Source organism: Mesocricetus auratus, unplaced genomic scaffold, assembly GCF_017639785.1.
Source record: "Mesocricetus auratus isolate SY011 unplaced genomic scaffold, BCM_Maur_2.0 Super-Scaffold_6730, whole genome shotgun sequence".
NCBI classification, from domain to species: Eukaryota; Metazoa; Chordata; class Mammalia; order Rodentia; family Cricetidae; genus Mesocricetus; species Mesocricetus auratus.
Window position 1 is genome coordinate 17,853,986 of NW_024429184.1, and position 16,639 is coordinate 17,870,624.

The following is a 16,639-nucleotide window of genomic DNA, read 5'->3' on the forward strand; positions in this document are numbered from 1 at the left end:
ACTGACATCAGATGATCCCAATCTTTTGGTGTTATTTTATTTATGCTTGCCCAAGAGTTCAACAATTCCTTTACCTAGGGGCTATGGACCCCATAAGAAACAATGGCCGGCTTAGCCCCCTTCAGGTCCTTCATCTGTATCGGTTCCCACTGGTAAGTGATGGAACCATTATGGTGCCTTAGCGTTTCTGACCTTTCAGTCATAGCTACTGGAAAGGCCTTATGAGGTGACTTAAAACCCCTAGGAAGTTCCTCACACCGTCTAAAGGGTGTACAGGAACCCCTGTCATGACCTATTGCCCTGACCGGCAGGGCACAACGAAGGTCTAGCCCACGGGAACCTGGAATGACGGGACAAGAGACACGAGAAATGGGAGCAAGACAACATGGCTGATTGAGCTCTGTTTATTGAGGATTTCATACAAGCTTATATAGGGAAATGAGGCAGGGGGATGGGGGCAGAGGAATGCAGGACAATGAGGGAGGGGTCGTTGCCTAGTAACCAGGCCACAGAATGTTCTTATTCAGGGTCACTTGAAGATAGGCAGGGTGTGTTCCACGGACACAAGTCTGCAGTTAGTGGAGTCTGGACTGCAGGCCAGGTGGCAGAAGGGTGGGAGAGCCTGGCCTGCAGGCCTTGAAAGTATGCTGTACAGGAAGATAAGCAGACACAGAGAAACAGAAACTTAACTGTTAGTCTCTAAGAATGCAGTAGGAATAGTAAGATGGCTTCTATTATCCTACTATCCTAATTTAGAGTCCTCCACAGCTGGCAATATTTACAAAAGGTCCTATATACCAATGATCACTCCCCGCAACCTGTGGCCAGTGCTTCTGAATCTGATGTGTCAGATTGTATATCATTTAAGATCTGCAGTCTTGTAACCACTGTGTCTCTAAGTGATTGGAATTCCTAGCTCAAAAATTTTTCTAAGCACCTAATAGAATCTGCCCGTTCCTTGGACTTGTCAGTTAAGCATGATTCCAAGCATTTCATACTGTCATCTCTAGAGGCCTGAATGGTGTGTAAGTTGCCTTTTAGGAATATCATCCTATCTGCTAGTCGTTCATTGTTTTCAGGCCTGGAATGAATTGTTCCTGATAATTTGATAGTTTCCTCCTGATTGGACTCGATTTTGGCCATAATTGCAGTGGACATGTAATCAATTGTGTCTTGAAGGTTGTTCTGTTTAAGTTCCAAGTTATCTACTCTGGTAGACAATTCCTCCTTTTCCTGAAGATTTTGATTTTTTGACTCTAATTTTCTAATCATCTGTACAATCTGTCTTCTTATTGACTCTCTTCCATGTGATTATATGTATGAGGAAGTTAATCATGAGCATCAGACACAAATACATTTGAAATATATCATAATTGTCTCCCAATATATAATCCATGACATTGGCAGTGAGATCTCTAACGTTCTGCATTGTTAAATTATCTGCCATGGTATAAAAAAGGTATTCCTACCACCAAATTTTAAAGTACTGAGTTGTAAAATTCACCTCTAATTAATTTCGGTTGATGAGAGGAATTTTACCTGTAGTTATCGTGCTCCGCCGGGAAAGTTAGGTATCTTCAGGCGAATCTGGAAAACTCCAAGCAGCTTCCACAAAAAATTAGCGAGCCAATTTATTAAAAGGGAGGAAAACTGGCCCTATCCTGTGGGCCGTGGAAGGGATGTAGACACCGCGTAGGGAAGGCAGACACCACAGAGAAGAGGCGGGACCCACGGAGAAGAGGAGGGCCCCACGGAGGAGAGGCGGGACCCACGGAGGAGAGGGCGGGCCCCACGGAGGAGAGGAGGGACCCACGGAGGAGAGGTGAGCGGGAGGTAGAGGGTAAGCGAACACCGTGCCCTGCACCGCTCGGCTTTTGAGATGCTCGGGGCAGGAATCACGGTAGACCTCTAGGCCGCGGCTTTCTGGCTGGGTGCACTGTCCTGCTCCTGCAAATGGGGCTGAGGGGTAACGTGCTCGCTCTGGCCGAGGACTGGGGAGAGGCTGGTGCTGCATGCCTTTCTGGGTGCATTCGGTAGACAGAGGCAGGTAGATCTCTGTGTGTTTGAAGCCAGCCTGGTCTACAAGAGCGAGTTCTAGGACAGCTAGGACTGTTACACAGAGAAACACCGTCTCAAAAAATTAATAATAGATAGATAGATCGATAGATAGATAGATAGAGAGATGACAAATAAAAAGAGAAGCAGCAGCATGGGAGGAAGTGAGCAGATCCCAGTGCCAGAAGAGCTTTGGTCTTAGAATCCAGGAGCCCTGGACTCTGCCCAGGCAGACCCTGACATCTGGATTTTGATATAGACAAGTCCCAGAGCCATGGGAGCTTCGTTTCCGGGCCAGATGTAAATGCTGGCCAAATGGCCTGTGTTCCTGGACTCAGTCCCTGCTTCAGAGGCCTATGCCAAGACACAGCAACTAAAGGGCATGCCTTTATCTTTGGATCCTGCGTGCCTGGCCTCGCCCAGGCAGCTGGAGCTTCCTACATCGAGAGCCTTTGACAGTGAGCCACTAGAAGTGTCCAGTCCAGGCCGCTGGAACATTACAGGCCTTCACAGTGCTTCCTGCCTAACTTTGGTCTCCTCTGATGACAGCGGCACAGCACCCAAGCCATCTCCAACACCTTCTTAGTTCCCAACATCACAAAGGCCAATCCCAGAGGGATGTGGGGGAAATGGCTGGGGGACTCAGAGAGCGGCTGCACACTTACAACCCCCCCTGCTCTGTGATGCCCCTCACAATAACCCCATCACTGGAAATTGAGACTCAAGGAGGTCACATGTGCTACAAGAGGTGACGCAGAGTTAATCTAACACAGACTCCTACTTCTCCTCCCTCAGCTCTGTACCCAGCCTCATTAGCCCTCAACAGAGCACTGAGATGGGGAGACAGGGAAACAGGGGCTCCCTGGCACTGGGGACCCACATGGACATGAAACATAAGGAAATTTCTCTCTCATGAAACTCACAGTGAGCAGCAACACCAATCCCTGGTTCACAGACAGCACAGCTCCGCCATCCTCCTGGACTGCCCTGCCTTGGACCAGAAGGGTTCAATGTAGCATCTGCCACAAGGCTGCAGGAACCCGAAGCGGGGGTGGGAGGGTGGAGAGATGCCATCCCTCGGAGCTGGCTCCTCCCCAGCTCTCCCTCTCCCTTAACCCTCCACTCCTCCCCACCACGCCCCCTCTCCCTTAACCCTCCACTCCTGCCCACCACGCCCCCTCTCCCTAAAAGGAGAGTAACTACCGCTGTCTTCCTTAAAATCCTGCATGTCCCAGGCAAAGGAATTTGGGGAGGTTTTGTCTTGTCTTCAGCAAGCCAAGCGACAGTGGTTTATTCTTATGAGTCACGAGGGCTGATGGGCTTAACTGCATTAACGTTAGCTCCAGACCTCATTGGTTCAGATTCCATGTGCCTTACTCTGGATAGACATTTACCCAGCCACAGTGAGACTGGAATGGAGGACAGAAGGTCTGCATGTTGAGAGGAGAAACCGCCCTTGTGACCAATGTGCCCTGTGGATCAGCCATCACAGACACCAGCCTGGGCCGATCCCAGCTCTGTATCTGGTGCTGAGATTGTATCCTTCGCCGTCCCTGGCTGGGATGTCGAGTGTGGCTGGTGAGGTTCAGGCCTGCCTTCTTCGTGAGCCTGGGCGCCGAGCCTGTTTTGTGCCTGCTCTATAGCACATATTTACTGCCACCACCTCCAAGGGTTCTAAGCCCTTCTTCATGGAAACAAGGACTGGTGAGCCTTTTTGTCCCCTTTCTCTTGCTGAGGTTATGGCATATGCTGGCCACTGGTGGGGTGCCATAAAGGGAGCAGAGGAAGTCTGGACGGGTAGTCCTGAGTGGCCAAGGCATCTCTGACGCTTGTCTGGGCAGCGAGGTGGTGAGGGGTTGTCAGGGTCCTCCGGCCATCATCCAGATATGGCTGCCTCACGTACTCATAAGAGAAGATGTGACTCAACCCTCATAGAGAGTGCATGACTCTGGACCACCCTGCTCCCTCTGCTAGATTCCCGAAACAGGCCTGCAGCTTAATTATCAGTTAAAGATTAGCTCAACAGAAAGCCCCCAATCCCGCCAGGAGTTAGGTGAGGACATAGGAAAGATTGAGCTAGATAAAGTAAGAACCTACAGTCAGGTTACCTAGCAACACAGGAGGTTCTACCCCCCCCCCTCTTGCCCTGGGAATTAGGTTTCCGGGCAGCACAGAGGGCTACCCCTCCCCCTGACCTTTGCTCCGCCAGGCTCATCACAGCTGCAGCACACCCCCATTCTTCCCCTCCTCCCTTCCCTTATTTAAATCCCTTTGGGATGAAATAAAGTTGTCTCCTTGATCAGACTCCTGACTTGACGTCCATTCTTTGGTATCGCCTATTCTCAACTTTCTCCTAGGTGCCCTCCAGCCCCCATGCTGAATGTCCCGCGGTTTGGGGCAAGGGATCTTGTAGCCAAAAGCTGTGGTTCTGAGAAAACCAAGGTTTTCAGCTTTACTCCTTTGAACCTTCTAACTAGTCAGGACTCCCATCCTCCTGTAAGACCTCAAGGACAGAGACAAAGATCTACTTTGTAAATCCAGGAAGCCAGAGGAGAGAGGGAGGGAGAAGGGACAGCTTGTGACACTTCTAAGGAAGCCCCCCCAAGGGCATGGCACAGAGACCTGGAACAGGCCTTTATGCAAGTTCCATTGGCAAACTGGCTTTCCTATGAGTCTGTGTCACCCCAAGGACGGAAGCTGCAGGCACATAGTTTGGCTGACAAAATGAGACACCAAACCTGTCTTGAGGGCGTCTGATGGTCAAGCTCCTGATTTCTCCCAAACAGTTCCTAGAGCAGGAAACCCTACCACCAACAAGCAAGGGGCTGAAGAGATGGCTCTGCAGTTGAGAACACACGATGCTCTTCTGGAGGGTCTGGGTTTGATTCCCAGCACCTACATAGTCATTCACATCATCTGTACCTGCAGTTCCAGGGGATCTAACGGCCCCTTCTGACCTTTCCCAGCACCAGGCACGTATGTGGTGCACATACATACATAAATACAAGCAAAATATTCATGCTTGCCAGATGGTGATGGTGCACACCTTTGATCCCAGCACTTGGGAGGCAGAGGCAGGAGAATCTCAGTGAATTTGGACCCAGCCTGGTCTACCAAGCAAGTAGCACATCAGCCAGGACTGTTATACAGAGAAACCCTGTTTCAAAAAACAAAAAAAAGTTTGTATTTGTCTATATAAAATCTAGGAACCCAGGACAGCCTCCAAAACAATATACAGAAACCCTCTCTCGAAAAACAAACAAACAAAAATCTAGGAACCACAAAGGAGAAAAAGTATTTGTCTTTCTGAAACTGATTTAATTTGCTTATTCTTCTGTTGTAGTCACTTTCCATTGAAGGACATGGCTTCGTTCTTCATCATGACTGAAAACTATTCCTTTGTGTGTGAGAGGGACTCTTTACCCATGTTTTTCTGATGGAATACTTAGGTTGGTCCATAACTTACTTACCATGAACAGTACTGCAGTAAACACTGATGTGCAAGGGTCTCTGTGATGTGTTCATTTGGAGTTCTTTAGGTAAACACCAGGAGTGGTATAACTGAGTCATGCATGCAGTGTGGCTGTTTTTCGGTTTTGGTTTTTAACTTTTTATTTTCTCAAGATTTACTTTTTTCCTTAATGTATATGAGTGCTTTGACTTCAAGTGTGTGTTCAGTGACTGTGGAGGCCAAAAGAGGGTGTTAGGTCTCCTGAAACTGGAATTGCAGATGGCTGGGGGTTGCCATATAGGTTCTGGGAACTGAACTTGGGTCCTCTGCAAGAGATTAAGTTCTCTTAATCACTGAGCCACCTCTCTAGATCTACTTTTTGTCTTTTGCTTGTTTGTTTGTGCTTTGTTGTTGTTGGTATTGTTGTTTTGGTTTTGGTTTTTCGAGACAGGGTTTCTCTGTATTGCTTTGGAGGCTGTCCTGGGACTCATTCTGTAGACCAGGCTGGCCTCGAACTCACAGAGATCTGCCTGCCTCTGCCTCCTGAGTGCTGGGATTAAAGGCGTGAGCCACCAATGCCCAGATATTTGTACTTTTTGTTGTTGTTTGATATTTGTCATTATTTTTTTGTTTGAGACTAGAGTCTTTTGTAGCCAAGGTTGATCATGAACTTCCAATGTAGCCAGGGATCATCTTAAAGTACTGATCATCTTGTTTCTGCCTCTCAGAATGCTGGGATTATATGTACCACCGTGCCTAGTTTTCTCTTTTTGTTTTTTTGAGAAACTTCCATACAGATTTCCAGAGGCTGAACTCATTTTTTTTCAATAGGGCCTCAGACCATAGGAGGACCCTGGACCTTAGCACAACTGATTTTATGATGGAAATGCCACTCAGGCTATAGATACTCAGTACATAGACAGCACCATCTTCCAAACATGAAAACAAAGACCTGGTCCATTGAAGCCCATAGTTCTGGGAAAGTCTCTGAATGAACTAACCTTGCTTTTTGGCTTCCATAGTTCTGCTTCAGGCTAACTGTTCTTGTTAACTGAGGTATGTCAATCCAGAACATGGTTTTTATGCTTGAAAGCTCACAGTGAGAAAGGCTAAGTGCTTCACTGGGATCCCGAACACCCAGTGTAGTCACTGTCCAGCTAAAAGAGACTTTCTTTTGGCTTAACCCCATGTCTGAGGAGTCTTCTCAGGTGGATACCCCACGACAGTTTTCATCCCCACCAGCTGTGTGTAGGATTTCCCACATCCTCACCAAACTGCTTGCTGTTTCTTTAGTGACTGCCATTATGACTAGGATGAGATAAAATCTCCAGTTTTAATTTGCATTTCTCTGTCAGGTTGAGCAACTTGATTCTTATGCAGAAAGTCCATAACAGTGTCTATAACTTGTTTTCCCTGCTCCCCACCCCCTCCCCCCACTTGCAGAGTTTCAGCTTCTACTTCAAGGCTATTTTGTGTTTTCAAGTGAACTGTTGCCCCAGTGTTAGTTAATCTGAGATATGAGCTTTCGAATTCAATCAGCCCTTGGACTGACTAGGGTGAAACTTTTTAGTCAGTGGCTAAACCCTGTTCCTAATTATTTCAGTTAATTGGCCACTTGACCTTCATCTTTTGAGGTGAGGGCCATCCATCTGTTCATTAGCCCATTTTCATTGGGTTGTTCGATTTTTTTGCTTAGGTTTGGACTGTTGTATGTTCTAGATAATGAACCCTCAGTTAGATGTTCAGCTAGCAAAGTTTTCCTCCTGACTAAACCCTGTCCCTAATGGTTTGGGTTTCAAAGTTCCTAAAACATAGGCTCCAAGAGTTTCCACCCTTAGAACACAGACTTTCCTCTTCATAACCCCTGACCGCCAGTTACTCCCACAATACTCCAGCCAGTGGCTCAGGTGGACAAACTGATTTTATAACTTTGTATGTAGAAAAGGGTCTCCCCCCCCACCTCTAATTTCAAAATTAACACCTCTAGGACAGATCGGCCTTGCCTGTGTCCACTCTCTAAAAACTTCTCCTTCAGTTTCCATCTCCTAAATGGTGGCAGCACACCTGTAATCCCAGCTCTTGGGATGTGGAGGCAGGAGGGTCAGGAGTTCAAGGTCATTCTCAGCACACCTGTAATCCCAGCTCTTGGGATGTGGAGGCAGGAGGGTCAGGAGTTCAAGGTCATTCTCAGCTATGTAGCCAGTCCCAGGGCGGCATCAATAGTGAGATCCTGTCTTGAGAAACAAAACAGCACACCAAATGATAGCTTGGTAACTCGGAAACTGATGTAGCCTTTTTGTTTTTGAGTCAGGCTGTCGACGTGAACCTGGTTGGCCTGTAACTCTGCCTGCCTCTGCCTCCCCCTTCTGGAATTCAAGCCACATCTGGCTTAATGTTTTATGGGGAACACCACTAAGGTTAAGCAGCGACACCTTTGCTTGCGGGTTTCAGGCAGTGACAGCTTTCAAACAGTAGGACCCGGTCCTCATTTACGGTGCCATTAACTTATTTTGAAAAGATAAAATGTTCTGTACTTACAACCCAATCATTGTTTCTATTATTGTCCATTCCCCTAGTCAGACTCCAAATTTTAACCAAAATATTCCTACTCAATCTCCCTTCCTTTCCCCTGTCCTTTTCATCCCTAAATAACATATCAACATTAGTCCCAAATCACACATGTGTCTACAGGGATCGGTAAAGTCAGACATGATGGCACACAGCTTTAATGCCAGCACTCTGAAGCAGAGGCAGTCAGATCGGTGTGAGTTCGTTGCCAATGCCAGCCTGTTCTATCCAGTGAGTTTTAGGCCAGTGGGAGGAGGGGGGGCGGAAGAAAAAAAAAGAAATAGAGGTAACACTATTGGGAAGAAAGCTGGGGGTCATTGGATATGTTCTTTGAAGAGCTATGATTTCTTTGTACGGTCCCACACATCCCATTCTGCAAGTTTACTCCCTCACAGAAGGCCTGCTGCTTTTTAACTACAGCATGGGCTGCTTTGAAACCTTGTTTTCCTTTTGTGTCTAAACTACACATCTTTGAACATCTTGAGGACATTTGGGCATCTGGCTGCTCTCCTCCCCTCCTCTCCTCTTCTATGCTTTTCTTTTCTTTCAGTACTGGGGATTGAACCCAGGGCCTTGTTCACTCCAAGCAATACTACCATTAGGCAATACTCCCCTTTCCCACTTTATTATGAGACAGGGTCTCTCTCAGGTCTCAGGTTAGCCTTGAACTCACTCTGTAACCTAGGCAATCTTTGGTTGAACTTATGATTCCTTTGCCTCTGAAGAGGTGGAAATGCCACATCAACTTTTCCGAGTAGAAGGATGGTCCCCTGTGTGCACTTGACATAGACTACCTAAAAAACAACCAGGCGTGCCTTCCGGGCCTTGCCTGTTTTGTTTTGGGTTGTTTTTTGTTTTGTTTTGTTTTTTGGAGACAGGGTTTCTCGATTGCCTGTTTTGATGGGTGCATGAGCGCTCCTCTGGAACTGATTCCTCCCATAACTGGTTCCATCTGCAGGCCCAAGCTTCCTGGTTTCTGGGTCCTTTCTTCTTTGGTTTGCTTTCCTCTTCCTTGTCTTCTGAATCAGGATGGGCTTAGCACTTGCTGCCCTCTGATCCAGGTGTCTGTCTCGTGTGCTGCTGTGACTTGGAGCTCAGCTGTGATGTCAAGCAATCCCAGTTCTTTTCTGGCTCTCATGTGTTGTCCTTATTTGAGAAATACCTCTACTTTAGAAGGTACCTGTTGAGGTTCATAAAAATGGCTTCCCTTCAACTTGGCTTCAGGTCAGAGGTTTCAAAACTATCCTTACTCTTCCAAGATCCAAGTTGTAAGACCTAAAGTCCTAAGGTGTGGCTACTGTAGAATGTTTGATCTTAGGCATGGATGTCCAATCTAAATAACAAGAAACTTGGTCTAAAGTGTGGTTACTCTTAACCCTCAAGGCCAGATACTGAGAGATTTAGTCTAAAGCATTGTTACTAAATGTTTGGAGAATTAAGAAAGAAACTCTATTCCTTGTATCATGCTAAAGAAGTCTTTTGCCATTTCCCCCTTTTTGGTTTGGGTATATTAGAATGTTGAAGAATAAACTTGGTGTGTTCAGTGTCCACTGGATTGCCCTCCCAACTCTATTCTATGTCTGTGTCTTTTCCTTTGTATCTTTCTTAATCCATACTCCCCCTCTCATGTACAAACCAGGAAAGTAGGCTGGATCCAACAGAAGCACCCAAAAGACAGGCTCACACAGACGGCCCCTCACAGGCTTCTACAGATTGTCACAACAACATCGGGCTACTACAGATGGTAACTACAGGTACTCTACTCTTCCATTTATGACTCAAGAAAGACTATGTACCAGAAATCCCTCTTCTCCAAATATACCGGGTGTGTGTGTGTGTGTGTGTGTGTGTGTGTGTGTGTGTGTGTGTGTGTGTAATGGATGGTACTATCCAGAGCAGCACCCACAAGTCCTGGAAGAACTGGCCCTGTGCTGCCAGCATATTGTTCAGACTGGCAAAGTCAGTGACCACAGTTGCTGGGAGCAGAGGAAGCCTGAGTGAATGTATGTGTTGACATGAACCTGCCATGTCAGGGACCCCAGAGTCTCATCAGACTCATGGAGGAACAGCAAAGCCTTCCCTGGGGATGAGGCTCAGTGAGAAATGGCAAAACCTTTTCTTCTGGTCCATGTGCAAATGTTGTCAGTAAAGGTTCACCATAACTCCTCTCTGGATGTTTTCAGCCTGAAGACTGCCGCCCTCCAGAGACTGGCTAACCCCATCTCCTGGACCAACTGTGTGTAACAGCCCTGCCTCCTTGATCAGCTGTGTGTAATAGCCCTGCCTCCTTGATCAGCTGTGTGTAATAACCCTGTCTCCTTGTTCAGCTGTACATAACCTTGACTCTCTGTTCAACTCTATATAATAAACATGCTGAGCTTTTACAGTGCTGTAGTTTCTCCAGCCAAGAGTCCAGACCACCCTACCCCAGCTTTCTGAGTATCTGCGTTTGTCTTTTCTTCATTCCCTTGACACCCCTGTCAGGTCTGTCCCTAGACTCGTACTAGATAAAGCACCTAGTTGAGTCCCTTGAAATCCTATTCGGATTTCCTCCTTGAATTTGTGGCTAGCCTTTCACATTGTGTTTCTCTCTTATCTGCCTTCGTGGCACTTGAACTGTGTGTGTGAGTGTGGGGGTGTGTCTGTGTGTGTGTGAGTGTGTGGGGGGTGTGTGTGGTGTGTGTGTGTGTGTCTGTGTGTGAGTGTGTGTGTGTCTGTGTGTGTGAGTGTGTGTGTCTGTGTCTGTGTGTCTGTCTGTGTCTGTGTGTGTGAGTGTGTGTCTCTGTGTGTCTGTATGTGAGTGAGTGTCTGTGTGTGTGTGAGTGTGTGTGGTATGTGTGTGTGAGTGTGTGTGTGTCTGTGTGTGTGTGAGTGTGTGTGAGTGTGTGTCTGTCTGTGTGTGAGTGTGTGTGAGTGTGTGTGGTATGTGTGAGTGTGTGTGGTGTGTGTGTGAGTGTGTGTGTGTCTGTGTGTGTGTGAGTGTGGATGTGTGTGTGTGGATGTGTGTGTGTGTGTGTGTGTGTGTGAGAACTGATATCCATACCCTTTGGGAACCATCTCCTTTCTTTTGTATTGCTTTCCTGCACCCATCTCTGGTTATTTTAAAAGTTATTTTGTAATTCAGAAAGTCTCTCAGGCTTACCAAGTGAACTGTAAATCTATCAATGGCCTACTATTAACTTGTGTTTTTTAATTCTAGAATTTCCATTTCAATTGCTTTTTAAAAATAATTGTATGTGTATTGGTGTGAGGGTGTCAGTTCCTCTGGAACTGGAGTTACAAATAGTTGTAGGTGCTAGGAATTGAACCTGGGTCCTCTGGATCAGCTGCTTTTTATTGTTCCTAAATCTTTACTGAAATGCTCAGTCTCGCTTTTGAACACAGTGAATATAGACTTTAAAGTCTGTTCACTAAAATTCCAGCATTTAGAGCTGCAGTGGGGTTAGTTCTGTTGAGAAAGTTTTTGCTGGGTTTTTGTTCATATTGTTTATCTCTTCAAGGATGAAACACTGCATTTACAAAACAGCAAGATTTTCATGAGAAAAAAAAGCAAAAATTGTAGCAATGATTTGAGACCTCTGGTATCTTCCTCCAGAAAGTGTCTATGTGTCTTTCTTCTAGACCTTTGGAATGACAGATGTAACCAGAAAGTTTACAGACTTCAGGGATTGAGCTAGGTGATGTGGCTCAGAGCTGTGATCCCAAGGCTTCAGGGGGCTAAGGCAAGCAGATCCTGGAGAAGAGAAGTGAGTCTAGGCTACATACCAAGGTGCTCCTCAAACCAACCAAAGCCAAAACAAATCCATCTCAGAGACTGAGATCATTTGGAGCCGATGCTTGACATTCACAGAGGATGACGCTGCCACGCCCTTCTAAGGTTTTCATTTTTTCCGAGACAGGAGTCTTGAGGTAGATTAAAAGTCAGAGAAAACTGAAGAAACATGGGGGAATGAAGAGTTACCCTCTGAGAATCTGGTTGAAGTCTGTCAGCACCGAGGATCAGGAATTGCAGCTCCGTTAGCAGATCCCTCCTCCACGTGATGGGTCACCGGAAAGGCTGTAGAGAGGCTGCCTGACGCACTGGGGTGACTTTGGTAGCAGGCTCCAGGGAAACAGAGACAGACAAAGCAAGGCCTCAGCAAGCCTCCCAGAGACAGAGACAGAGCAGGCCACTCCAAGAGGACACTTAACGGGCAGGGGTAAGGAGAGCACAGTGGGTAGAGTAGGTGGGAGGAGAGAAATGGATGAATATTGTGAGGGGCCGGAGCCGACAGAAGCAAAAGACCCACACCGTGAGTGACAAGGCTTTTTTGGGGGTGTGGAAGGTGTAAGCGTTTCGTCGGGATGGGTCAGGACAGGATGGAACAGGAGTGGGTCAGGTATTCTGGCACTCGGGAGTCACAGAATACTCAGTGTTACACAGCTCAGGTGGAAAGGTATCCTGGAGCTCGGGAGCCAAGGATACTGAGTGTTACACAGCTCAGGTAGAAAGGTATCCTGGAGCTCGGGAGCCAAGGACCACCACAGGTTGCAGTAAGCTTGGCAGCTTACAGCCTTGCCTCAGAGAAAGGCTTCTCCGGTGTATCAGCTCCACTCCGGCAGGACAGGGTCTTCCAGCTGGGGATGTTCGCCTAGTGTAGCAGTTTTGCTCCGCAGGAGGTTTCTCGGGCGAAGTTGCTACAGTTCAGCTCTGCTCCTGGAGAGTGGAGAGCAGGGAGCCGGGTGGGAGCAGAGTGTAACAACTCTGCTCTGCCAAGGAAGGTTTCCTGGGCAAGTGTTACAGCGCTGCTCGCTCTGCTCTGCTCTGCCAAGGAAGGTTTCCCGGGCAAGTGTTACAGCGCTGCTCGCTCTGCTCTGCTCTGCTGTGCCCAGGGTCGCCTCCTCTGCTCTGTCGCCGCCGCAAAAGAAGATCTTCACCCGAAGCTCATCCAAAGGGGTTTATTGGAAGACAGCTGGACCAGCCAAGCTGAACACACAACACAGGGTTTATATAGAGATTCCTGGGGTTGGGGAAGTTTTTCCAGAGTAGGGATTGGTCCGATTTCAGTGCTGAGCTCAGATTGGCTAGAGCTCTGCTCCGGGATTGGTTACTTTTTTACACAGGATTAGGGTCAGATTTGGCTCTGGTTTCAGGGTCAAAGTGTGTTTCTTTCTCTGGTCCTTTTTAGCCTTTTGGCTCCAATTTTAGGGACAGGGTACACTTCTTTCACTGACTCTGATTCCAGGGACAAAGTGTGTTCCTTTGGCACTGGTTTCAGGGTCAGGGTACATTTCTTTGGTTCTGGTTGCAGGGCCAAAGTGTGTTTCTTTGGCTCTGCTCAGGGTGTGTTTCTTTGACTGGTCCCTTTTCCCTACAGAAGGAGGCAATGTTTGTTCTGGGTTTTGACACCAAGTATGAGCGGGAGCACCATGAGCCTACTGAACTGGAATGCTCCAGCAGTAGAAGGAGAGGTTCACTGGGGACCAAACTGCCATGGCTCCTTCTCAGGGGGTGTAGAGAGAAGCAAAATGGCAGAAAAGCTTGTGGGTTTTATATGACAGTCCAGGGCTTTGAGCCGGTACAGGCTGTTTGGATGGGCTGGGCGCTAGATGCTTGCCTGCAGTAGGCGATCTTTGGAACAGTATTAAGGGATGTTCCTGGTAAACAGACACCTCCTTCCAAGAGACCTGCTTTTCTGTTAAAGAGAAGCTTACATTTAGCTTCTGTTTACTCGGCTAGGGTCCATCTGTTTAGGACTGCTACCAGCAGCACTGCCAATTTGGGATGCTTCTTTGGTCCTAACAACCTCTCTCTGGTCTTCATTTGCCTTCTAAAGTTCAGTCTTTTAGTGTCTCAGCCAAAGGAAGTTCGTCAGCATGGGATGGCAGAGATCTATGCCCTCAGGTAGATATTTTCATATTGTCCAGTTGTCTTCATTGAGCCAAACTGCAAGGAGTTAAATTCTCCTTAATTTGCTGAGCCTGCTTATTAGTTTTGGTAGCATGGAAGTCATCAGTGACCTTGATATGACAAGGCTCTGGAACACATGATGAAAGTCCTATGGGGACAGGGTAGAGTGATGAGGGTTGAAGTAGAAGAAAATCATACTTCAAGAAACTCTACCAGGCTGATGCCTGGGAATCCAGCATGGGACTGATCAAGACCCCCTGAATGTGGGTGTCAGTGAGGAGGCCTAGGTAATCTATTGAGCCTTGGGCAGTAGATCAGTATTCATCCCGGGTATACACATGGACTTTGGGCTCCCATCCAACAATGTGAGATGCACTCTCACCCTGAACTCTTGGGGGAGGGTCTAGGGCCTGCCCTGGATGAAATGACAGACTATGGACACCCCCATGGAGGGCCTCACCCTCCCTGGGGAAATGAGAGGATAATGGCAGGGGTTGGGGGAGGGCACGGGAGGAGGGGAGGGAAAGGGAGAGGGACCTGGAACTGACTTGTGAAGCAACCTTGTTTCTAATCTAAGTTTAAACTTATAAAAAAAAAAGAAACTCTAAACATTTGAATATGAAAGCAAAGAAACGGGGTTGGGAATATGAATTGGGGTGATGGGGATCAAAGAATTCCAAGGGGGGAAATATCCCAGTTCCTGTCTAAACATTGTTGAACTTTTCTTTATGATACAGGGTTTCTCTGTGTAGTCCTGGTTGTCCTGGAACTCACAATGTAGACTAGGCTGGCCTCAAACTTGTGATCCACCTGCCTCTGCCTCCTTCAGCAAATCCTACCGGGGAGTACCACCACAGTTGGCTTGTTGAACATTTTTAGTCTCCGTCATAGCTACGTTTCTCCTTAGCTTCCCAAATCTGCCTCACAGTAGGTTCTTTACTTAGCATAATGGGAGCCCATGAACTCACACACCAGACAGGCGTTCTTATCAAATCCCTAGGTAAGTCCTCACTCCTATAGGATGTTGGCCCTAGAACAAATCCTGTCTCTTACCTGATCATGTGATCCTGTTCACTTCCTATCCCCAGGGCTACTAGTGTCCATCCCTTCCACACCAAGCTGCCGTATTTATTGTGTGCTAGGTACTATATTCTACAAATTGGGAATTCTTTTGTTTGTTTGTTTGTTTGTTTGTTTGTTTTTGTTTTACAAGACAGGGTTTCTCTGTATTGTTTTGGAGGCTGTCGGTCCAGCCCAGCCTCGAACTCACAGAGATCCACCTGCCTCTGCCTACCCAGTGCTGGGATTAAAGGCGTGCGCCACCACCGCCCGGCCACAAGTTGGGAATTCTAAAATGGAAATGTAAACATTTCCCCCTCCCTCTTAGCAATACCAGCCCCCACCACCATTTTCCTTTGACTGAAAGCTTAACTTCTTTTTAAAATTTTTATTATTTTTATCTTTTGTGTATGAGTGCTTTGTCTACATGTATACTTGGGCACCTCGCGCATACCTGATGCTCACACAATCCAAAAGAGGACATTTGACCCTCTGCAACTGGAGTTACAGGCGGTTATGAGCCACTGTGTGTGGGTGCTGGGGACTGAATCCCTGGCTTTCTACAAGATCAATAAGTGCCCTTAACCCCAGAGTCTCTCCAGCCCCTAAAGGGTTAATTAACCTTTCCTCTGGACTCACTCTCTTCATGCTCCTGATTCTCCTTCCTGGCAGGCTGCTTTGTGAGGTTAAGGCTGGCTTGCTGGGTTAAAAAATGACTGGGCTGGGGAAGGTGGCGGCTCCGGTTGTCCAAGATTGCTCAGTCTTGGCGGGCGGGCTATTCTGATGTGAGGTACCTTGGCCTAAGGGAAGGCTGTTTCCTGTTACTGAAAGGCCCTGGGGCATCATCTGAGCTGGAACACCAGTTATGGGAAGATAAAAGTGGTGTCAGACATCTTACCCTGATAAGCCAGGGGTGGGCTGTGCCAGGGCCTTTATTTCTGAGTTAGGAGAGGCTTCAGGTTCTGCCTTTTCCCCTAAGACCTGTGAATGTGCCACATGGGCACCACAGTAGCCAAAGTCAACCTGAAAAACAATACAGGGGGCGGGGTGGGCAGTCTAACTCACTGAAGTCGCAGGACTGTGGTGACTCAAAGTGTATGTGTCATATAGCTGTGCTTGTCTCTCCAAAATGTGCTTCCTGTCCGTCCGTCCGTCCGCCCGTCCATTCAGCCATCCATCTACCCATGCCTGTCCCTGCTTGTACCTCTTTGTTGTATGCTGGCAGAGAAAGGCGGGAACAGTCTGTACTCCATCCTGCATCTGTGTATTTATGAATGCCTTCCTGTGCTGTGTGCCTGGATGCATCTGCAGGTCTCTGAGTTCTGTCTGGGAGTATGCCATGTGTGGGTCTCTGCACTTCCATTTGTGGGTAATTGTCCCTCATTTGCAGGATTTCCTCCACTCTAATGTTCTCCCTTCACTTTAGACATTCCCTGAACTTCTCAACTCCTGTCAGGAATAAGAATGGTTCCACCTTGGTCTCAGGATCCAGTGTTTTAGGCTGAAATTCATTTTAATTCTTCTTTCATACTCTGACTCAATTAACCTGCCTTCTTCCGGGTGATGTTGGCTCAAGCTTTTAATCCCAGCACTGGGGAGGCAGAGGCAGGCAGATC

At 47.4% G+C, this 16,639-nt stretch overlaps 1 long non-coding RNA gene across 1 annotated transcript; it reads right to left on the reverse strand.

Moving 5' to 3' along the window:
- Window positions 1-390: 390 nt before the first annotated feature.
- Window positions 391-3,494, reverse strand: LOC121138939. The gene is made up of 3 exons (XR_005875803.1): window positions 3,259-3,494; window positions 1,540-3,046; window positions 391-647 (listed from the first exon to the last, which is right to left on the reverse strand). It is a non-coding gene; the product is annotated as an uncharacterized LOC121138939 (long non-coding RNA).
- Between the last annotated feature and the right edge of the window lie 13,145 nt (window positions 3,495-16,639).